Source organism: Lissotriton helveticus, chromosome 7, assembly GCF_964261635.1.
Source record: "Lissotriton helveticus chromosome 7, aLisHel1.1, whole genome shotgun sequence".
Lineage (NCBI taxonomy): Eukaryota > Metazoa > Chordata > Amphibia > Caudata > Salamandridae > Lissotriton > Lissotriton helveticus.
In genome coordinates this window covers 1,116,853,822-1,116,871,325 of record NC_136068.1, presented here as the reverse complement: position 1 = coordinate 1,116,871,325, position 17,504 = coordinate 1,116,853,822, and positions in this window count along the sequence as shown.

Below are 17,504 nucleotides of genomic sequence, written 5' to 3'. Positions count from 1 at the left end.
AGGGCAGTTAAAAATTCCTGTCCAAAACCAGTACCACGCATCAATTGCCATAAATACACCCTCTCCACCCGATCGAATGCTTTCTCTGCATCCAATAGAATTAATCCTAAATCTCGTTTTTCCATATGAGCAACATCAAACAATGTAATTACTTTATTTACGTGGGTAGTAGTCCCACGAGAAGGTATAAACCCATGTTGGTTTACAGACACTGACGAGCTAATAACCTTGGATAAACGATTTGCCAGTATCTTGGAGTATATTTTACTGTCACAATTCAGTAAAGATATCGGGCGGTATGATCCAACCAGCTCCGGGTCTTTGACCTTCTTACAAAACACCACTATAGTAGCTTCAGCCCATGATTTAGGGGCGTAACCCTTCTGGGCAGCTTGGAGCATATTCAACATTTCATCCTTTAAATGATGAAAAAAAAGTTTGTAAACCTCGGTCGGGATCTTGGCAGGACTAGCTGCTTTTCCTACTGCAAGATCTTTTATTGCCACTTCTAACTCTGACATTGTGATTGGGCTTTCCAATTGTTCTGCTACTAAGGGATCTAGGAATAATATTCTCTCCTTCAAAAATACACTATAATTAACCCCCACCTTATCCTGTTGCGTATATAAGTGGGTATAGAACTGATGAAAAATAGATCAAATCTGTTGAGGATCCTGACATATTTTACCATTCTTATCCTTCATGGAGGTTATTGCTCGAGATGACTCTTTTATACGTAAGCGTAAGGCCAAGGATATCCCCACTGTTTCTCCAAGCCTCTGAAGAGGTCTTAGGAATCCCACTGTGTCGGGCTTACTGGAGGTAACAAGAGGGTTAGTTGGCCCCCAAGGACATCCTTGGGGGCCAGCTACTCCTCCTATTACCTCCAGTAAGTATCACACAGCTGGATTGCTAAATTGTCATAGCAGGCCACACCACCTTTCCCCACCACTCAGGAAACGCTCTTCCTGGTGTGCTCTTGGATGGGAATTAAAGTCACGTTCGCTACTGGCGGTCCTTAGGTGCCAATTAGCCTACCTGATACCTCCAGTATGTCCCAGATAGTGGGATGGCTGAAAGCTGGACACAGGCCACGCCCCCTTTCTCCATCACTCTGCAAATGCCCCTCCTGACATGTTCTAAGTTGGGGGATTAAGTCCTCTTGAATTCTGGGGGCCTACAGTAAGTCCTACACAGCTGGATTGCTGAGAGTGGTCCGAGGCCACGCCACCTTTTTACACCACTCTGCAAACAAGCCTCCTGGCACACTGCTGCTCGGAGGATAAAGTCCACTTGTGTCCTGAGATCCTCAGGACATAATAGGACCTCATTGCCCCACCAGCAGTGCGCCAAGAGTGGTGTAAAATGGGGCATGACCTCGGACTACCTCTCTATAACACACCTCTGTGGCAATTACTGGAGCTACCTGGTGGGCTAGTTGGCCCCCAGGGACCCCCAGTATTCAAAGGGAATGAATTCTCCAACTTATAATTCACCAGGGGGCCCGTTTGCAGATTGGTGCAGGAAAGAGGCGGGCTTCCAGTGAATTTTTTCAAATATTTTTTTTAGAAGGGGGCTGTGTGGCCGCCCTTCTTTCAGCATTTTTGGGGCCCTGAGGACCCCATCCCCAGGGCCCGGCTCCTTTAAAAAACAAAAAAAACAGGGGATGCGTCCCCCCTCCCGAGGTCAATTTCAGCCCGGTGACCCCATCCCCTGGGGCATGGCCTCCTTTTTTATATCTATTTATTGGGAAGGGGGCTGCATGTCCCCCTTACCTTGGCCACTATTGGCCCTGGGGACCCCATCCCCCGGGCAGGTATGCTGTTTTAAAAAAAATGTAAATGGGAGTGGGCTGAGTGGCGCCCCTCCTGGGGTACTTCTGGCCCACGGGGACCCCATCTTCCGGGGCCAGCCCTCAAGTTGGGGACCATAGGGGGGGCCCCAATGCCCTCACAGTCCCTGCCGGCTCACCGCCACCTTCGGGAGCCGGCATTGCTTTAAGGCAAAGGGAGCTGCTGACATGCAGCTCCCCTTGCCCAAAAGCAAATCTGCTTTGCTTTTATGGAAGCGAGAGCTGGTTTCCTGCAGGAAAAAGCAGGAGTTTGCGATGACAGGGCAGGATCCGTGCTCCTGTACTGCCATAGCAAACAACAATGTCCCAGGGGTGGGCATCAAGGGCTCCAGGAGGGGGGCCATGCAGCCGCCCTCCCTTCATTTGCATAGTCCCGGTGAGGTGGTAGTCCCTGGGGCCAGGGCTCTGTAACGGACCCCGGAATTTAAATAAACAGTGCCCCTGGGACGTGGTGGTTTCTGGGGCAGTGTGGGGGAGGCTTGAGCCCCCATGCTCATTATTTATTTCAGTGCCAGGGAGGTGGAGTCCCTGGGGCTAGGGGACCTGTGAAGCCCCCCCACTTTATTTTATTAGGGCCCGAGGGAGGTGGTGGTGCGGGGGATTTGGGGGACCACAATGCCACCCCACCCTATTATAATAAAGCTCCGGGGAGGTGGCGGTCCCCGGGGCTGCAGGGGGGCTGCGGGCCCTGCTACATAAATAAGGATTGCCCCGGGGTGGTCCCACCCAGGGGCTTAAAAAAACAAAGTGTGGGATTCAGCACTTCGTTTTTTTTTCATTTTCAACCGGGTTTGCGCACCCGGCGCAATCCGGCCGAAAATATTTTTTAAAAAATGTTTTTTTTGGCCTGGGGTCCCTAAGAGACCCCCTGGGCAGGCCTAGGGGGTCGGGGTGTTTGTACCCTGCCCCCTTTACATCTTTGTAATGTTTCACTCGCCTTTTTCCTTCTCCCTCAGTACTGAGTAACAATATGGCTGCCAACACTTCCTGGTTTGAAGCGTTGGCAACCAATCAGAGGCAAGCTTGTGCTCGGGAAGGCTCAGCCAATCAGATCTCACAATTCTCAAATATGGATATCTGTAAATCTTTAAATATCTAAATAACTACTGAACTGATTTACACCATTTAAAAAAAAGTGTGCTTTCTGGACAAAGAGCTATATCTGTGCCAAATTTGGTGTAATTCCTTTCAGCAGTTCAGGCTGTAGCCCTGTCTAAAGTTTCCTATGGAAATTAACATGGAGAGAACGTATTTTAGGACACCCCTTTTTTCTCAGCACCCGCTTGACGAATCACCCCCAAACTTTCAAGACAGGAGCTGACCTGATTGAGCCATTGGTTTTAAAAATTCCATGAAGATTCCTCAAACAGCGCGAAAGTTGTTGGCAAATCAAAAAGCGCTTTTCCGATGGAAACTAGGTTCTAACTATACCTGCCTACTGACTACCGCCAGTAGGTTTTATATATATATAGATATATATATATATCTATATATTTATATATATATATATATATCTATATATATATATTATATATATTGCATGGGAGTCAGATATGTTAATGATTGTCCCTGACGTTACTGGATTATACACATGTATCTCTCACCAACATGGCACACAAGCAGTGGAATACTCTCTCAAGATACGATCATCGAGGTTTTCAAAACACAATGCGATGTTATTAGAATTCTTGTCTTTCTGCCTCAACAATAACATTTTCCTGTTTCAAAAACAGTACTTCAGGCAATATAGGGGTGCGGCGATGGGAACCCGCTTCGCCCCCAGCTACGCATACTTATCCGTCGGCTGGTGGGAGAAGCAGGTTGCCTGGGCTGATGAAAATCAGCACTGGGTCTTGTCAATTGAAGGTTGGTACCGTTACATCGACGACCTTTTTATAGTGTGGAAAGGTCCTCGAAGAGAAGCTGAGTCTTTTATTAAACATCTGAATGGCAACACAGTGAACCTGCATTTTAGTTGCAATATAAGTGATACTGAGGTTGATTTTTTAGACTTGAAATTCTTTATAAAAGACGGTAATATATGTACCTCACTTTATCGTAAATCCACTGCAGGAAATTCGATTCTTGAAGCAAGCAGCTGCCATCCTAAATCTCTTAAGAATAGCTTCCTGTACGGGGAATTGCTCCATATCAAAACAAATTGTACAAGATCTACTGATTTTGATATAGCAGCTCAGGAATCATTGTCAAGGTTTCGAATAAGAGGGTACTTGGATCAGATTTTAGATAAGGCGAATGACAAAGTCCGAATAATTCCGAGAACCAATCTCCTAAAAGATAAACAGAATTCTGTTAAGGAAGACAATACACCTCGATTTATTACTACCTTTTCGAGAGAGTCTAAAGAAATACACAACATTATGAAACAAAATAGGCAGATTCTAAAATCGGATGGGATAATAGGAAAAGAGCTAGCATGCTATCAAAAAAATTACATATAGAAAGAATCGTTCACTCAGAGATCTTTTGGTGCATAGTCATTTTGACTCAGTTCCACGCACACCAAGATTAGGAAATCTGACGGGATTTTTTCCTTGCCAAAATTGCAAAGCCTGCAAGGCAAGTACCAAACAAACACATTACTCTGTTCCAGGGAAACCTTTAACCAGAAAAATCAATAAATTCTTAACATGTACCAGCCCATTCTGTGTTTACTGCCTTGTATGTCCATGTAAATTGCAATACATAGGCAGTACAATTCACCCAGTAAAAAGGAGAATTTTGGAACACGCCAGGGCAATACAGCATAACAACCCAAATTACCCAGTGGCAAGGCATTTTGCGAAGGAACACAGAAGTGATCGGAATCTTCTGCGTTTTTTCTGCCTTGACCAAGTTCCCATTAAGGAAAGAGGCGGTGATAGGGAAATTCAGCTACGCCGTCTCGAGTCGAGATACAGCATCGACCTTAATACAAGAACTCCCTCTGGGCTAAACACAGAAGAAGAATTAGCTATACACTTAGGCCAGAAAGTCCCAGTACTCATATTTCCTTTGATTAGTCTGAATACTTGCAAAGCTGAACTCCTAAAACAACCACATATATACACACATAGTATCCTTCATACATTGTTTTGTAAAAATATTCACATTAATGAACTATTTAGTAGATCATATATCATGAATGATTTCTCCAAGAAGTGGATATATATATTTATCACCGCTCAATTTCCTTTTCAAGTAAAGGAACGGACCGCACTCGGTGGATAAGGTTTTTTGTTTATTCTTTCAAAATTGAAGCAACAGGACGCGTTTCGGCTTCGCGCCTTCCTCTAGCTGTTACTTCACAGCACACAAATTAATTTTTTAAATAAAGTTTTAACATTGATAACATCATTTCCTGTAATAAACAACAATGATGGACTCAATTTTATGCTTCAAATGCAGCCATCTTGGAATGGCTTTTAAACATACGATAAGATTAAGCCCTGGATGAGCGATCATCAAACATAATCGGTCATTTTACTAAAACACTCAATAGATTCATGTTTTTCAAAAATTATTATCGTTTTGTAAAAAGAAAAGACATTAAGCCATGGATGGGCATATTTGCAAGAATGTTATCACAATCAAAAAGAAATACTCAATAATCACTTCTTGGAGAAATCATTATGAATAAATATATATAAAGGCTCCAAAGTTTTCTCTCCTTTCTGAGAAATACACACAGCACTCGGGAGGAACAGTAGCCAAAAAGTGGGTTTATTTACGCCTTAGACAGACGCGTTTCGGGAGAAACTCCCTTCTTCCGTGTCAAACAATCGCGTTTTGTGCGCCAACATTTTTTAAGTAACTCACAGTCCAATGACACAAATGAGGGACTACGCGCACTCTGAATATTCATGGGCGCCATCTTGTAAGTGCTAGATGCATTTACAAAGCATACACATTCATGCCACATTACCAGGTCTAAGTTGCGCATAAATATTGCGACTCAGACATGTTAAAACATGTCGTTTTAATCTGTGTTATCTTGCCGTGGATCGGCAATGCAACCCATATAGGTTGCCACGTCCCTCCTACTTTGTGATCAATAAAAATACATTCACACATTGGGCATTCTCCGTTTAGCACATAACCTGTCAAATCAAGTATCATATGTACATATCAATATTACATTTCATCATACGAGACAAAGAACATAAACAACAGATCCCTATCATTATGTTCAAAAATTCACACAGTATCTAACATTGTTATATCAGAAAAAGCTCTTTATATTTCATCACTGCATCAGAGTTCACTACTGTACTTGAAGTTGTTATGGCTTCAACTTATACACATCAAAATTCATAAATGTACGAACATATCCTCTCCACTGTTAAGTCCACCCGGTGCCTTCGATTGCATATCCACTATATATCTAGACTCCAATCTCCTTAGCTTTAATAGCCTATCCCCCCCTCTGGGAGTGTTGGGTACTTGATCAAGACAAAAATACTGAAGGAGATTCCTGTAACTCTGATGTTTGATCGCAAAATGTCTTGCGACAGGGTATGCAAAGTCTTTCTTAGCTATGGCCCGCATGTGCTCCAATATCCTCAGTTTTACGGGGTTGATGGTGCTCCCCAAGTAGTTTAACTTACACGGACACCTCAGGCAATATACTGCATAATTGGTGTGACAAGACAGAAATTTGGTTATTCTTTTTCCTCCCTGCACTCCATTAACCTGGTAAGTGAGTACTCTCCTACTGAACGCACACGCTTTGCATTTTCCACAAGGGAAAAAACCCTTTGCTTCATGTAGGGTACCTTTGGTGTTAATTATGGGGTCCATGTGACTATGTACCAATTGGTCCCTTATAGATCTAGCTTTCTTGAATGTTATCTGGGGCCTGGGGGGTATGTCCGAACTGATAATGTGATCTGTCTTCAGGACATGCCAGTGTTTTTTCATGACAGATCTAAGCCAACCAGCATCCTGTGAGAATGCAGTTATCAATCTGAATTTACCCTGATCAATAGGGGCTTTGACTTTCTTCTCAAACAATTTTTCCCTGGTCAGTGAATCTACTCTCTGCTGGGCATTGTCTAGCAGTTCAGACTTATACCCTCTAGAAAGGAACCTCATTTTACTGTCACTTACTGCCTTACGAAAGTCACTATCCAATGTGCAATTGCGTTTTAGTCTTAAAAATTCCCCGTACGAAATACTTTTAATAAGACTCTTCGGATGGCTGCTTGAAGCATGTCGGGTGCTATTACCCGCCGTGGGTTTTCTATACAATGATGTTTTTATAGTGTTATTGGAAATCTCAACATTCAGATACAGGTAACTCGCTGCCACAGAGCTCACCTGTCCTGTGAATTTTAGATTACACAAATTGTCATTCAGTACAGTTATGTAATTTTCTGCCTCTACAATAGACCCATCCCATATCAGGAACAGGTCGTCAATGTACCTGTACCATGCGACAATCTTCTCAGACCAGACTTTGTTTTTTGGGGCCCAGGCTACCTGCTCCTCCCACCAGCCCACAAATAAATTTGCGTAGCTGGGGCGAAGCAGGAGCCCATCGCCGTCCCTGAGATCTGTCTAAACATTCTGTCCTCAAAAAGAAAAATGTTGTTAAGAAGACCAAAATCAATTAGCTCCAATAGCATCTGATTATGTATAGCATGCTTCAACGGTTTCTTTCCCAAAAAGTATTCCACTGCTAGAAGACCTTGTGTACGATCTATGCATGTGTATAAACTCGTGATATCAAGAGTTACAAAGCAGTATGATGATTGCCATTTAATTTGTTCAACATGTTCAATGAAATCAGCAGTGTCTCTGATGTAAGAACTCAAAGTAAGAACTGAATCAAACAAGAAATAGTCCAAAAATTTGGATAGACTTTCAGTTAACCCCCCCATAGAGGAACCTATGGGTCGTCCCGGTGGTCTATTCATGTGTTTATGTATCTTAGGTAGATAATAAAACGTGGGCAGGACAGGGTTAGTCGTTTTCAGGAAAAGATATTCCTCCACATCAAGCATATGTTTATCATGCCATTTTTTCAATAGGCAGTGTAGATTCTCAATACTTTCCAAGTACACTTTTTTAGTTGTTGGCTCATAGCAGTGTACATCGCCTAATTGACGCATGGCTCCTCAATATATTGTTCCCTTGAAAGAAGAACAATATTCCCCCCCTTGTCTGAGGGTTTGCAGACAATAGAGTGGTCATCCCCTAGATCTTTTAGGGCTTTCCTCTGTGCCTTTGTTACATTGTCAAACCTTCTTGACGACGGTTTCTTTGCTCGGAAATTCCTCAGCTCCCTGATAATTAAATCCGAGAAGATATCAATCGTATCTGCAGGTAACTGTGGAAGAAACTTACTTGAAGGCTTCAATCCACTGTGCGGTGCATCTTGTACAATGTCAACATTCAATAATCTCTGTGACAACGTCGTGGGTTCCACTACTTCTCCTCCACTACTCTCCTTGCGGAGATTCTCCAAAAGTTCACATGCCGTGAGATCATTCACGTTGAGAAGATCAGTGTCTTTATTAGTAATCCTCATTAGTCTGTTTTCTTTGGGAGTAGGTTTAATTTTGTAAAACTTGTGTAGTTTCATTTTCCGAATGAATTTAAAAAAGTCTATTCTAGTTTGGGTGTACTCAAATCCATCATTAGGGCAGAAAGTAAGTCCTAACTTCAAGACCGATTCTTCATCGGAAGTCAAAGTTCTATTAGAGAGATTCACTATAGTCAGGAGATCTTGATTGGTTACCACCTGCCTGCCCCCTCTCTTGCTCCTTGTCACTCTGGCGTTTTGATTTTGTTTCGCTCTCCCTCTTCCCCTTTCGACCACCTCTTCTGGTTTTTCTCCTGTTTCCGGGGGTTTGTTTTTCCCTCCCCTTAGCCAGTTCTGTCGGATGAGATTGAACTCCTGTTGAAAAGGAGTTTTTTTGTGCTGAAGCAGAGGGGGCCCGCCACTTTATCTCCTGATTGCTCTCCTTCTGTGGCTACTGACTCAGAAGTTTCTACCCTTTGAGCAGTTGTCGCTTGAGACGTATGACTTTTACTTGCCATCTCCTTGCGTGTCTGTTCATACTTTTTCGCAAACGTTAGGACCCTGCCCATTGCATAGTCCCTTTCGTCGCGATCAAATTTTTCTTGTTTGCGAATTTTAATTTTGGTCTCGTACTTCTCCAACCTTTTCTTCATTGCTTGGCAAGCAGCTCTTCCTCCAGAGCTTCGATTTCCTTCAAGGTACGATCTCTGTCACTCCATGCAAACTGTATCAAGATTTCCAGCATGCCTTTGCACGATAGTTTGATATGTGCTGCCCAAGCTTCTAATAGAAGCGGGTCCGGATTTTCGTACGCTGGAACTGTAAAGATGCGCAAGCCTCTGGGGACCCTTTGTACCTCGATATAGCTTTGTAGCGAGGTACCCTCCCACCATTTGCGCACCTCCCTCTCGTACAGTCTCTTGAGTTTCATATATTGGTTGGCCAAAGTACTCTTAACCATAACATTGTCTCTCACAGGTTGCGTGATATCTGGATTTTTGTTTTTAAACATATCCACCGCCGCTTCTCTGCGTGCCGTTACATTAAACATTTTGATCCGTTTGATAAGGCGTTTACAGGTGAAGCTCCGAGCCCGGGCTCCAATCAACTGTCCCACACTTTCAGAATGCTACTCTTCCCTCGTTCAGCCAGCCGCCTCTGTATGCTGCGCTATAACGGGAGAGGTCGAATAAGTAATTCGGTTCGTCTTACCCCATATCCGACCAAACTCCAGCGCCTCAGAAGTCTTCAATGTCCGGTGATATTACTCATCGAATTAATCCGTTCGGCGGTGGCGGTGCTCTCGTTCACAAAAATCAACGCTCCAAGATACGCCAAAAACGAGTCACTACAACGAATGGGTGCCGTTCCACTGTGGCGTGTCCGTGAAATAAATAAAGGCTCCAAAGTTTTCTCTCCTTTCTTCGAAATACACACCGCACTCGCGGGAACAGTAGCCAAAAAGTGGGTTTATTTACGCCTTAGACAGACGCGTTTCGGGAGAAACTCCCTTCTTCCGTGTCAAACAATCGCGTTTTGCGCGCCAACATTTTTTAAGTAACTCACAGTCCAATGACACAAATGAGGGACTACGCGCAGTCTGAATATTCATGGGCGCCATCTTGTAAGTGCTAGATGCATTTACAAAGCATACACATTTATGCCACATTACGAGGTCTAAGTTGCACATAAATATTGCGACTCAGACATGTTAAAACATGTAGTTTTAGTCTGTGTTATCTTGCCGTGGATCGGCAATGCAACCCATATAGGTTGCCACGTCCCTCCTATTTTGTGATCAATAAAAATACATTCACACATTGGGCATTCACTGTTTAGCACATAACCTGTCAAATCAAGTATCATATGTACATATCAATATTACATTTCATCATACGAGACAAAGAACATAAACAACAGATCCCTATCATTATGTTAAAAAATTCACACAGTATCTAACATTGTTATATCAGAAAAATCTCTTCATATTTCATCACTGCATCAGAGTTCATTACTGTACTTGAGGCTGTTATGGCTTCAACTTATACACATCAAAATTCATAAATGTACGGACAGATCCTCTCCACTGTTAAGTCCACCCGGTGCCTTTGATTGCATATCCACTATATATCTAGACTCCAATCTCCTTAGCTTTAAAAGCCTATCCCCCCCTCTGGGAGTGTCGTTTACTTGATCAAGACAAAAATACTGAAGGAGATTCCTGTCACTCTGATGTTTGATCGCAAAATGTCTTGCGACAGGGTATGCAAAGTCTTTCTTAGCTATGTGCTCCAATATTCTCAGTTTTACGGGGTTGATGGTGCTCCCCACGTAGTTTAACTTACACGGACACCTCAGGCTATATACTGCATAATTGGTGTGACAAGACAGAAATTTGGTTATTCTTTTTCCTCCCTTCACTCCATTAACCTGGTAAGTGAGTACTCTCCTACTGAACGCACACGCTTTGCATTTTCCACAAGGGAAAAAACCCTTTGCTTCATGTAGGGTACCTTTGGTGTTAATTATGGGGTCCATGTGACTATGTACCAATTGGTCCCTTATAGATCTAGCTTTCTTGAATGTTATCTGGGGCCTGGGGGGTATGTCCAAACCGATAATGTGATCTGTCTTCAGGACATGCCAGTGTTTTTTCATGACAGATCTAAGCCAACCAGCATCCTGTGAGAATGCAGTTATCAATCTGAATTTACCCTGATCAATAGGGGCTTTGACTTTCTTCTCAAACAATTTTTCCCTGGTCAGTGAATCTACTCTCTGCAGGGCATTGTCTAGCAGTTCAGACTTATACCCTCTAGCAAGGAACCTCATTTTACTGTCACTTACTGCCTTACGAAAGTCACTATCCAATGTGCAATTGCGTTTTAGTCTTAAAAATTCCCCGTACGGAATACTTTTAATAAGACTCTTCGGATGGCTGCTTGAAGCATGTAGCTTTGATATAAATATATATATCCACAACAAAACCTCCAGGCACAGGAGCCCCTGACCCTTCAGGGCAGCCTCCCAGCAATGGTCCCGGAGAGACCCATCTTAATGGCACACATCACAAAGAACAGGTGAAGCACATTACCGGAGTTGAAGCTTTTAATTGTAGGTACAGCAGCGCATTTAAAACTCCGTCTCCTTACGCGTTTCGATGTGACCTTTCGCCGTGTTCACAGGTTGGAGTATGTGTAACTTTGATGAGATCGTGTGCCCTTTTTATAAAAAATCACGTGACAGTTTTTTAACACATCGAGTACCAGAATGCATTTCTTTTAAGCGTTTGCTGCAGGGCATTTTGTAACAGCCATCTGCCTACACGTACAAAGTTATAAATCATGCTGGCATTTGAGGATAGTGCGAATACAAATTGTCAACTGTCCAGTGCAGATTATTTCACGCTCAGTGCTCCGTAGTTTTCAGTCACTACAACCAAGCCTGTCCTCCGGCACGATCGAAGCGAGGATCACCTCACTTCGAATCCCTTCCAACACTGCCATAGATTTGCAACATTGGCATTGCCTTGGTTAGGCTCCTGGCGGTGAGTGGGTCGGGCTCCAAATAAATATCCACAACAAAACCTCCAGGCACAGGAGCCCCTGACCCTTCAGGGCCGCCTCACAGCAATGGTCCCGGAGAGACCCATCTTAATGGCACACATCACAAAGAACAGGTGAGGCACATTACCGGAGTTGAAGCTTTTAATTGTAGGTACAGCAGCGCATTTAAAACTCCGTCTCCTTACGTGTTTCAAAACAACATTATGAAACAAAATTGGCAGATTCTAAAATCGGATGGGATAATAGGAAAAGAGCTAGCATGCTATGAAAAAATTACATATAGAAAGAATCGTTCACTGAGGGATCTTTTGGTGCATAGTCATTTTGACTCAGTTCCATGCACACCAAGATTAGGAAATCTGACTGGATTTTTTCCTTGCCAAAATTGCAAAGCCTGCAAGGCAAGTACCAAACAAACACATTACTCTGTTCCAGGGAAACCTTTAACCAGAAAAATTTATTTATTTATTTATTTATTGTGACTTATATAGCGCACTATAACCCAGGGGTCTCTAAGCGCTTTGTTAGGATCAGCTAGACAATAAAAGATGCATCAGATTACAATTAGCGGCCACCCCACGCTTGCTGGAAAAGCACAGTTTTTAATTTCTTGCGAAAGGGCATTAGTTTCTTTTCATTGCGGAGTTCCAGCGGTAGTTTATTCCACATAGCTGGCAGAGTATGTGAAAAAGCACGCCCACCCACCGTGGTCAGTCTACAGCGTGGCTGGACCAGATAGATGGAATCCGCAGATCTAAGCACCCTCCCTGGTTTATAAAGGGACAGGCGAGATTTCAAATAGGTGGGTGCCCTGCCATGAAGCGCTTTGTGTACAATGCAGAGCCCTTTGAACATTAGCCTCTGCCTAACTGGCAACCAGTGGAGTTCCCGCAGGAGGGGGGATGCCTGGGTACTCCTCGGTTTCTTAAAAATGAGCCAAGCAGCATCATTCAGGACCGTCTGCATTCTGTTAAGAAGGCCCTGTGGAAGTCCTATATACAATGAATTGCCATAGTCCAGCCTGGCTAAAATCATTGCAGAGACCGCACTCCTTAGAGTGGAGAAAGAGAACAGCGGGGAAACTTTCCTGAGTTGGCGAAGGAGGCCGACACAGCAGCCCACCACAGCTGTGACTTGCTTTTTCATGGACAGCTTACTGTCCACCTGGATGCCCAGGCTCTTAACCACCTCCGCCGGTTCTGGAGGCGTGCCCAACTCCCCAGGCCAGAAACGATCACACCAAGGGTTGCCAGCGATGGTAATCGGCAACACCTCAGTTTTGTCCGGGTTGATTTTTAGGGAGTTGCCGGACATCCAGTTAGCTGTACTTCTCAGGATGTTTTGCAGTCTGGTAAAGGCATTCTGGCTATCCTCCAACTGGATGATAATCTGGGTGTCGTCTGCGTAGTTATATACCTGACAGTCCATTTGATTGAGCATTCGAATCAAAGGCTGTAGGTATATGTTGAACAATAGGGGTGACAGAGCAGACCCTTGAGGGACTCCGCACGTGATCGAAGTTGCGGTAGAAAGCATGTCACCTAATTGCACTTTCTGCGTCCTCCCTTGAAGGAAGGATGTGAACCATGCCAATGTTATGCCCTGAATGCCAAAGTCCCTCATCCGCGACAATAGTTGTTCATGACACACGGTATCAAATGCCGCGGAGAGGTCCAACAGCACCAGGGCCCCCGGAATTTTCTTGTCTGCTCTGTTCCTAAGCTCATCTACGATTGACAATATAACCAGCTCCGTGCTGTGATTCGCACGGAAGCCTGCTTGATTCGGCTCTAACAGCGTGTTGCTTTCCAGATGTGCTGAAAGGGTGGTGAGGACATGCTGCTCCAGAACCTTCGCCAAGAATGGTAACTGGGAGATTGGTCTGAAATTTTTCAGACATTTTGCGTCTGCCCCCGGTTTTTTTAACAAGGGAATCAGACGGGCTTCCTTGAAGGCGGAAGGCACCTGACCAGTATGTAGAGAAAGGTTCAGGAGACTCAGCACATCTTCCTCTATGCCCGGGAGTGCAAGTTTAAACACTTCAGGTGGGCATGGATCCGACCTTGAGCCAGACTTGACCCGTCCCATGAGGGAAACTAACCTATCCTTTGTAATCAAGGGTAGATTAGAAAGCGGAATTGTAATGGGCAATATAGCTGGAATATCCACCGGTGGACAGTCAATTTGCGAGGTTGCCGTAATTTCAGTGACCAAATCAATGATTTTGTTGGTGAAGAAATCCTGGAACTTCTGACAATCCTCCTGACTGAAGTCCGGAGACTGTTCCTTGTTCTTCCTAAGCTCCGTAAGGACTCGGAAAACTTCTTTCTGAGGGTTCGTAGCCGTAGAAATCCTCTCCTCGTAGAACTCGGACTTCCTGGCTATAATCGCTTGCTTATAACCAGCGAGAGCCCGTATATAGTTGCTCCGAGAGTCAGGACTGTAGTTTTTACGCCAAGTTCTTTCCAGTTTACGTAACCCACGTTTCTGTACTCTGAGTGAGTCATTGTACCACGGGGCCCCTCGTTTCCTATCCGTACGGTTCACCCTACAAATAGGTGCAACTTTATCTGTGGCATTCTGGATTTTGTCCATGAGTGCCCCACAGAGGGCCTCTGGGTTAAGAGGACAATTGTTAGCAAGGGGATTGGTGCGAAGTAGATTTATCATTTTATCCCCATCGATCTTGTTCCACTTCCTGACTGCCTTCCACCCTCCTTTGGTTGTTGTTCTCTGTCTGTCCACCAATAACTTGCCTCTCACCAAATGGTGGTCAGACCATACGCATGGCTGGGCCGCAGCCATGTCCTGAACAGGAACTGTCGTCCACACCAAGTCTAGGGTGTGTCCTTTAGTATGTGTTGGGCCTCTTACTTGTTGGGCCAGATCTAATGAGGTTATTATTATTATTATTATTATTACATTTATTGAGCGCGCAGCTACCCGGAGGTTTCCCGGCGCTAGTGAACAAACGGAAGGTGAAATAAGCTAAAAAGGACTAAGCAATAGATTTAGACATTAAAAAGCCAGGTCTTGATTCCCCTCCGAAATTTAAGGTAGCAGATTTCGGATCGCAGGGGTTGAGGCATAGAGTTCCATAGAGAGGGTGCCAGGAACGCAAACGAGCGACCGCCCGTTTTGACTTTATTAAAGCGTGGGATCTGAAACTTATTTTGCGTAGAGGATCTCAATGTACGGGAGGGGACATAATGCTGAGCCAAAGAGGACAGATATTTCGGGGCTTTGCCAGTTTTAATATGGTGCATTAAACAGAGAGCTTTAAATTTCACTCGGCTCTCAATACGCAGCCAGTGCAAATTGCGTAGATGTATTGAGACCGAGGACCTGGCGGGCAGATTACAGATGAGGCGAACTGCCATATTCTGAACCACCTGTAATTTCTTGGTGACCTCCTTGCAGGCACCCAGAAGAAGGATGTTCCCATAGTCCATCCGTGATGTAACAAGGGCCTGGACTACAGTCCTCTGGGTGTCTGCTGGAAGCATCCACGTGATCTTTCTCAGCCACCTGATGATGGTAATACAGGTGGCTGAGACTTTTACCACATGTTGCTTCATTGACAACTGGTTGTCAAAGAGGACCCCCAGGTTACGAGCTGTTACTGAAGGGGTGGGAATAGGGCCCATCTGCTGAGGCCAATGTTGTGGGCCCCAGAGCGATGGATTCGGGCCAAACAGAAGCAGCTCCGTTTTATCTCCATTAAGTTTTAATTTATGTCTGTGCGTCCAGCTAGAAATTTGTTCCAGACCAGACCGGAGGGAAGACGTGGGAAAATGCTTATTAGTTGAAAGCGAATAGACGATTTGAGTATCGTCGGCATAAGAATAACGCCTCATCGATCTGTAACGCCTGACCATCTTTTGGGACCTTCTCCCAATGGTAGTTAAAGTCCCCCATTATCACTACCTTATCATATCTTGAACGGATGTCCTGGGCCAGTCTTATGAATAAGTCAGGGAATTCAGGCGTGGTCCACGGAGGGCGATAAACTAACAGGATCACCAGACAATCCATCCCTGATTGCAACTTAACGCCCATCACTTCCGCACCTGCTAAATTTTCCGTCAAGACCTTTTCGACCAATAGGCGTGAATTGTAAAGGAGGGCAACACCCCCCCCCCCTCTTAGCTCCAGATCTATTATAGAAAAGTGCCGAAAAGTCGGATGGTAAGGAGGCGACGAGATCCGGCGTAGAGGAATCCTCTAACCATGTCTCGGTAAGTCCCAAGAGGTCTAGTTCTCCTTCTTCTAGAAGGGTAAACACCTCTAAATTATGTCGTTGCAGGGAGCGTGTATTAAGTAGGCCAAAGCATAAGCCTCGGGCCTGACCCATAACCTTCCGACCCAACTGGGGAATAGGGGCAGAAAGGAGTCTCTCTCGCACAAGAATGGCAGCACATTCTGGGCTAATGTCAGTATTACAGGAGTTCAGGGACTCCAACTCACCTCTAGTATATACCAGGCGAGAAACAGGGGTCGTGGCCCCGGGTCCCGTCTGGTCTCGGATGGGCACAGATGGGCTTGCCTCTGGCGAGCCTCCGGCGCGCCCATGCTGCGCGCATACGCTGCGCGCCTGCATGAGGGCAGGGTTAAGTAGCCTCGAGCGTGCAAGGTGGCCAGGCAGCAACTAGGCTGTCAACCACAATGGCGTCCCAAAGCGGCACTTCCTCCCCCAAGATGGCTCCCGCCCCGAGAAAGCAGCTAAAGATCCGCTCAACAGCGGTGTAGTCTCCGATTAGAGTGCAGGTATGTCCTAACTCAAACCCCACCAAAAACGGGACCCTTCGAATAATTTAAAATAAAAGTGAAAATTTATTAATTATTTCCGCATTTAAAAGCGCTGTGCTCGCGCTAGTTAGCAGCATGCAAATTCAATCAGGAGCTGCCTCAGTATCGCGGCGCTTACCTAGCAAAGAGAAGCCCTGTGCTTCTCAGCTTAAGTAGCCTCGAGCGTGCAAGGTGGCCAGGCAGCAACTAGGCTGTCAACCACAATGGCGTCCCAAAGCGGCACTTCCTCCCCCAAGATGGCTCCCGCCCCGAGAAAGCAGCTAAAGATCCGCTCAACAGCGGTGTAGTCTCCGATTAGAGTGCAGGTATGTCCTAACTCAAACCCCACCAAAAACGGGACCCTTCGAATAATTTAAAATAAAAGTGAAAATTAATTAATTATTTCCGCATTTAAAAGCGCTGTGCTCGCGCTAGTTAGCAGCATGCAAATTCAATCAGGAGCAGCCTCAGTATCGCGGCGCTTACCTAGCAAGGAGAAGCCCTGTGCTTCTCAGCTTAAGTAGCCTCGAGCGTGCAAGGTGGCAAGGCAGCAACTAGGCTGTCAACCAAAATGGCGTCCCAAAGCGGCACTTCCTCCCCCAAGATGGCTCCCGCCCCGAGAAAGCAGCTAAAGATCCGCTCAACAGCGGTGTAGTCTCCGATTAGAGTGCAGGTATGTCCTAACTCAAACCCCATCAAAAACGGGACCCTTCGAATAATTTAAAATAAAAGTGAAAATTAATTAATTATTTCCGCATTTAAAAGCGCTGTG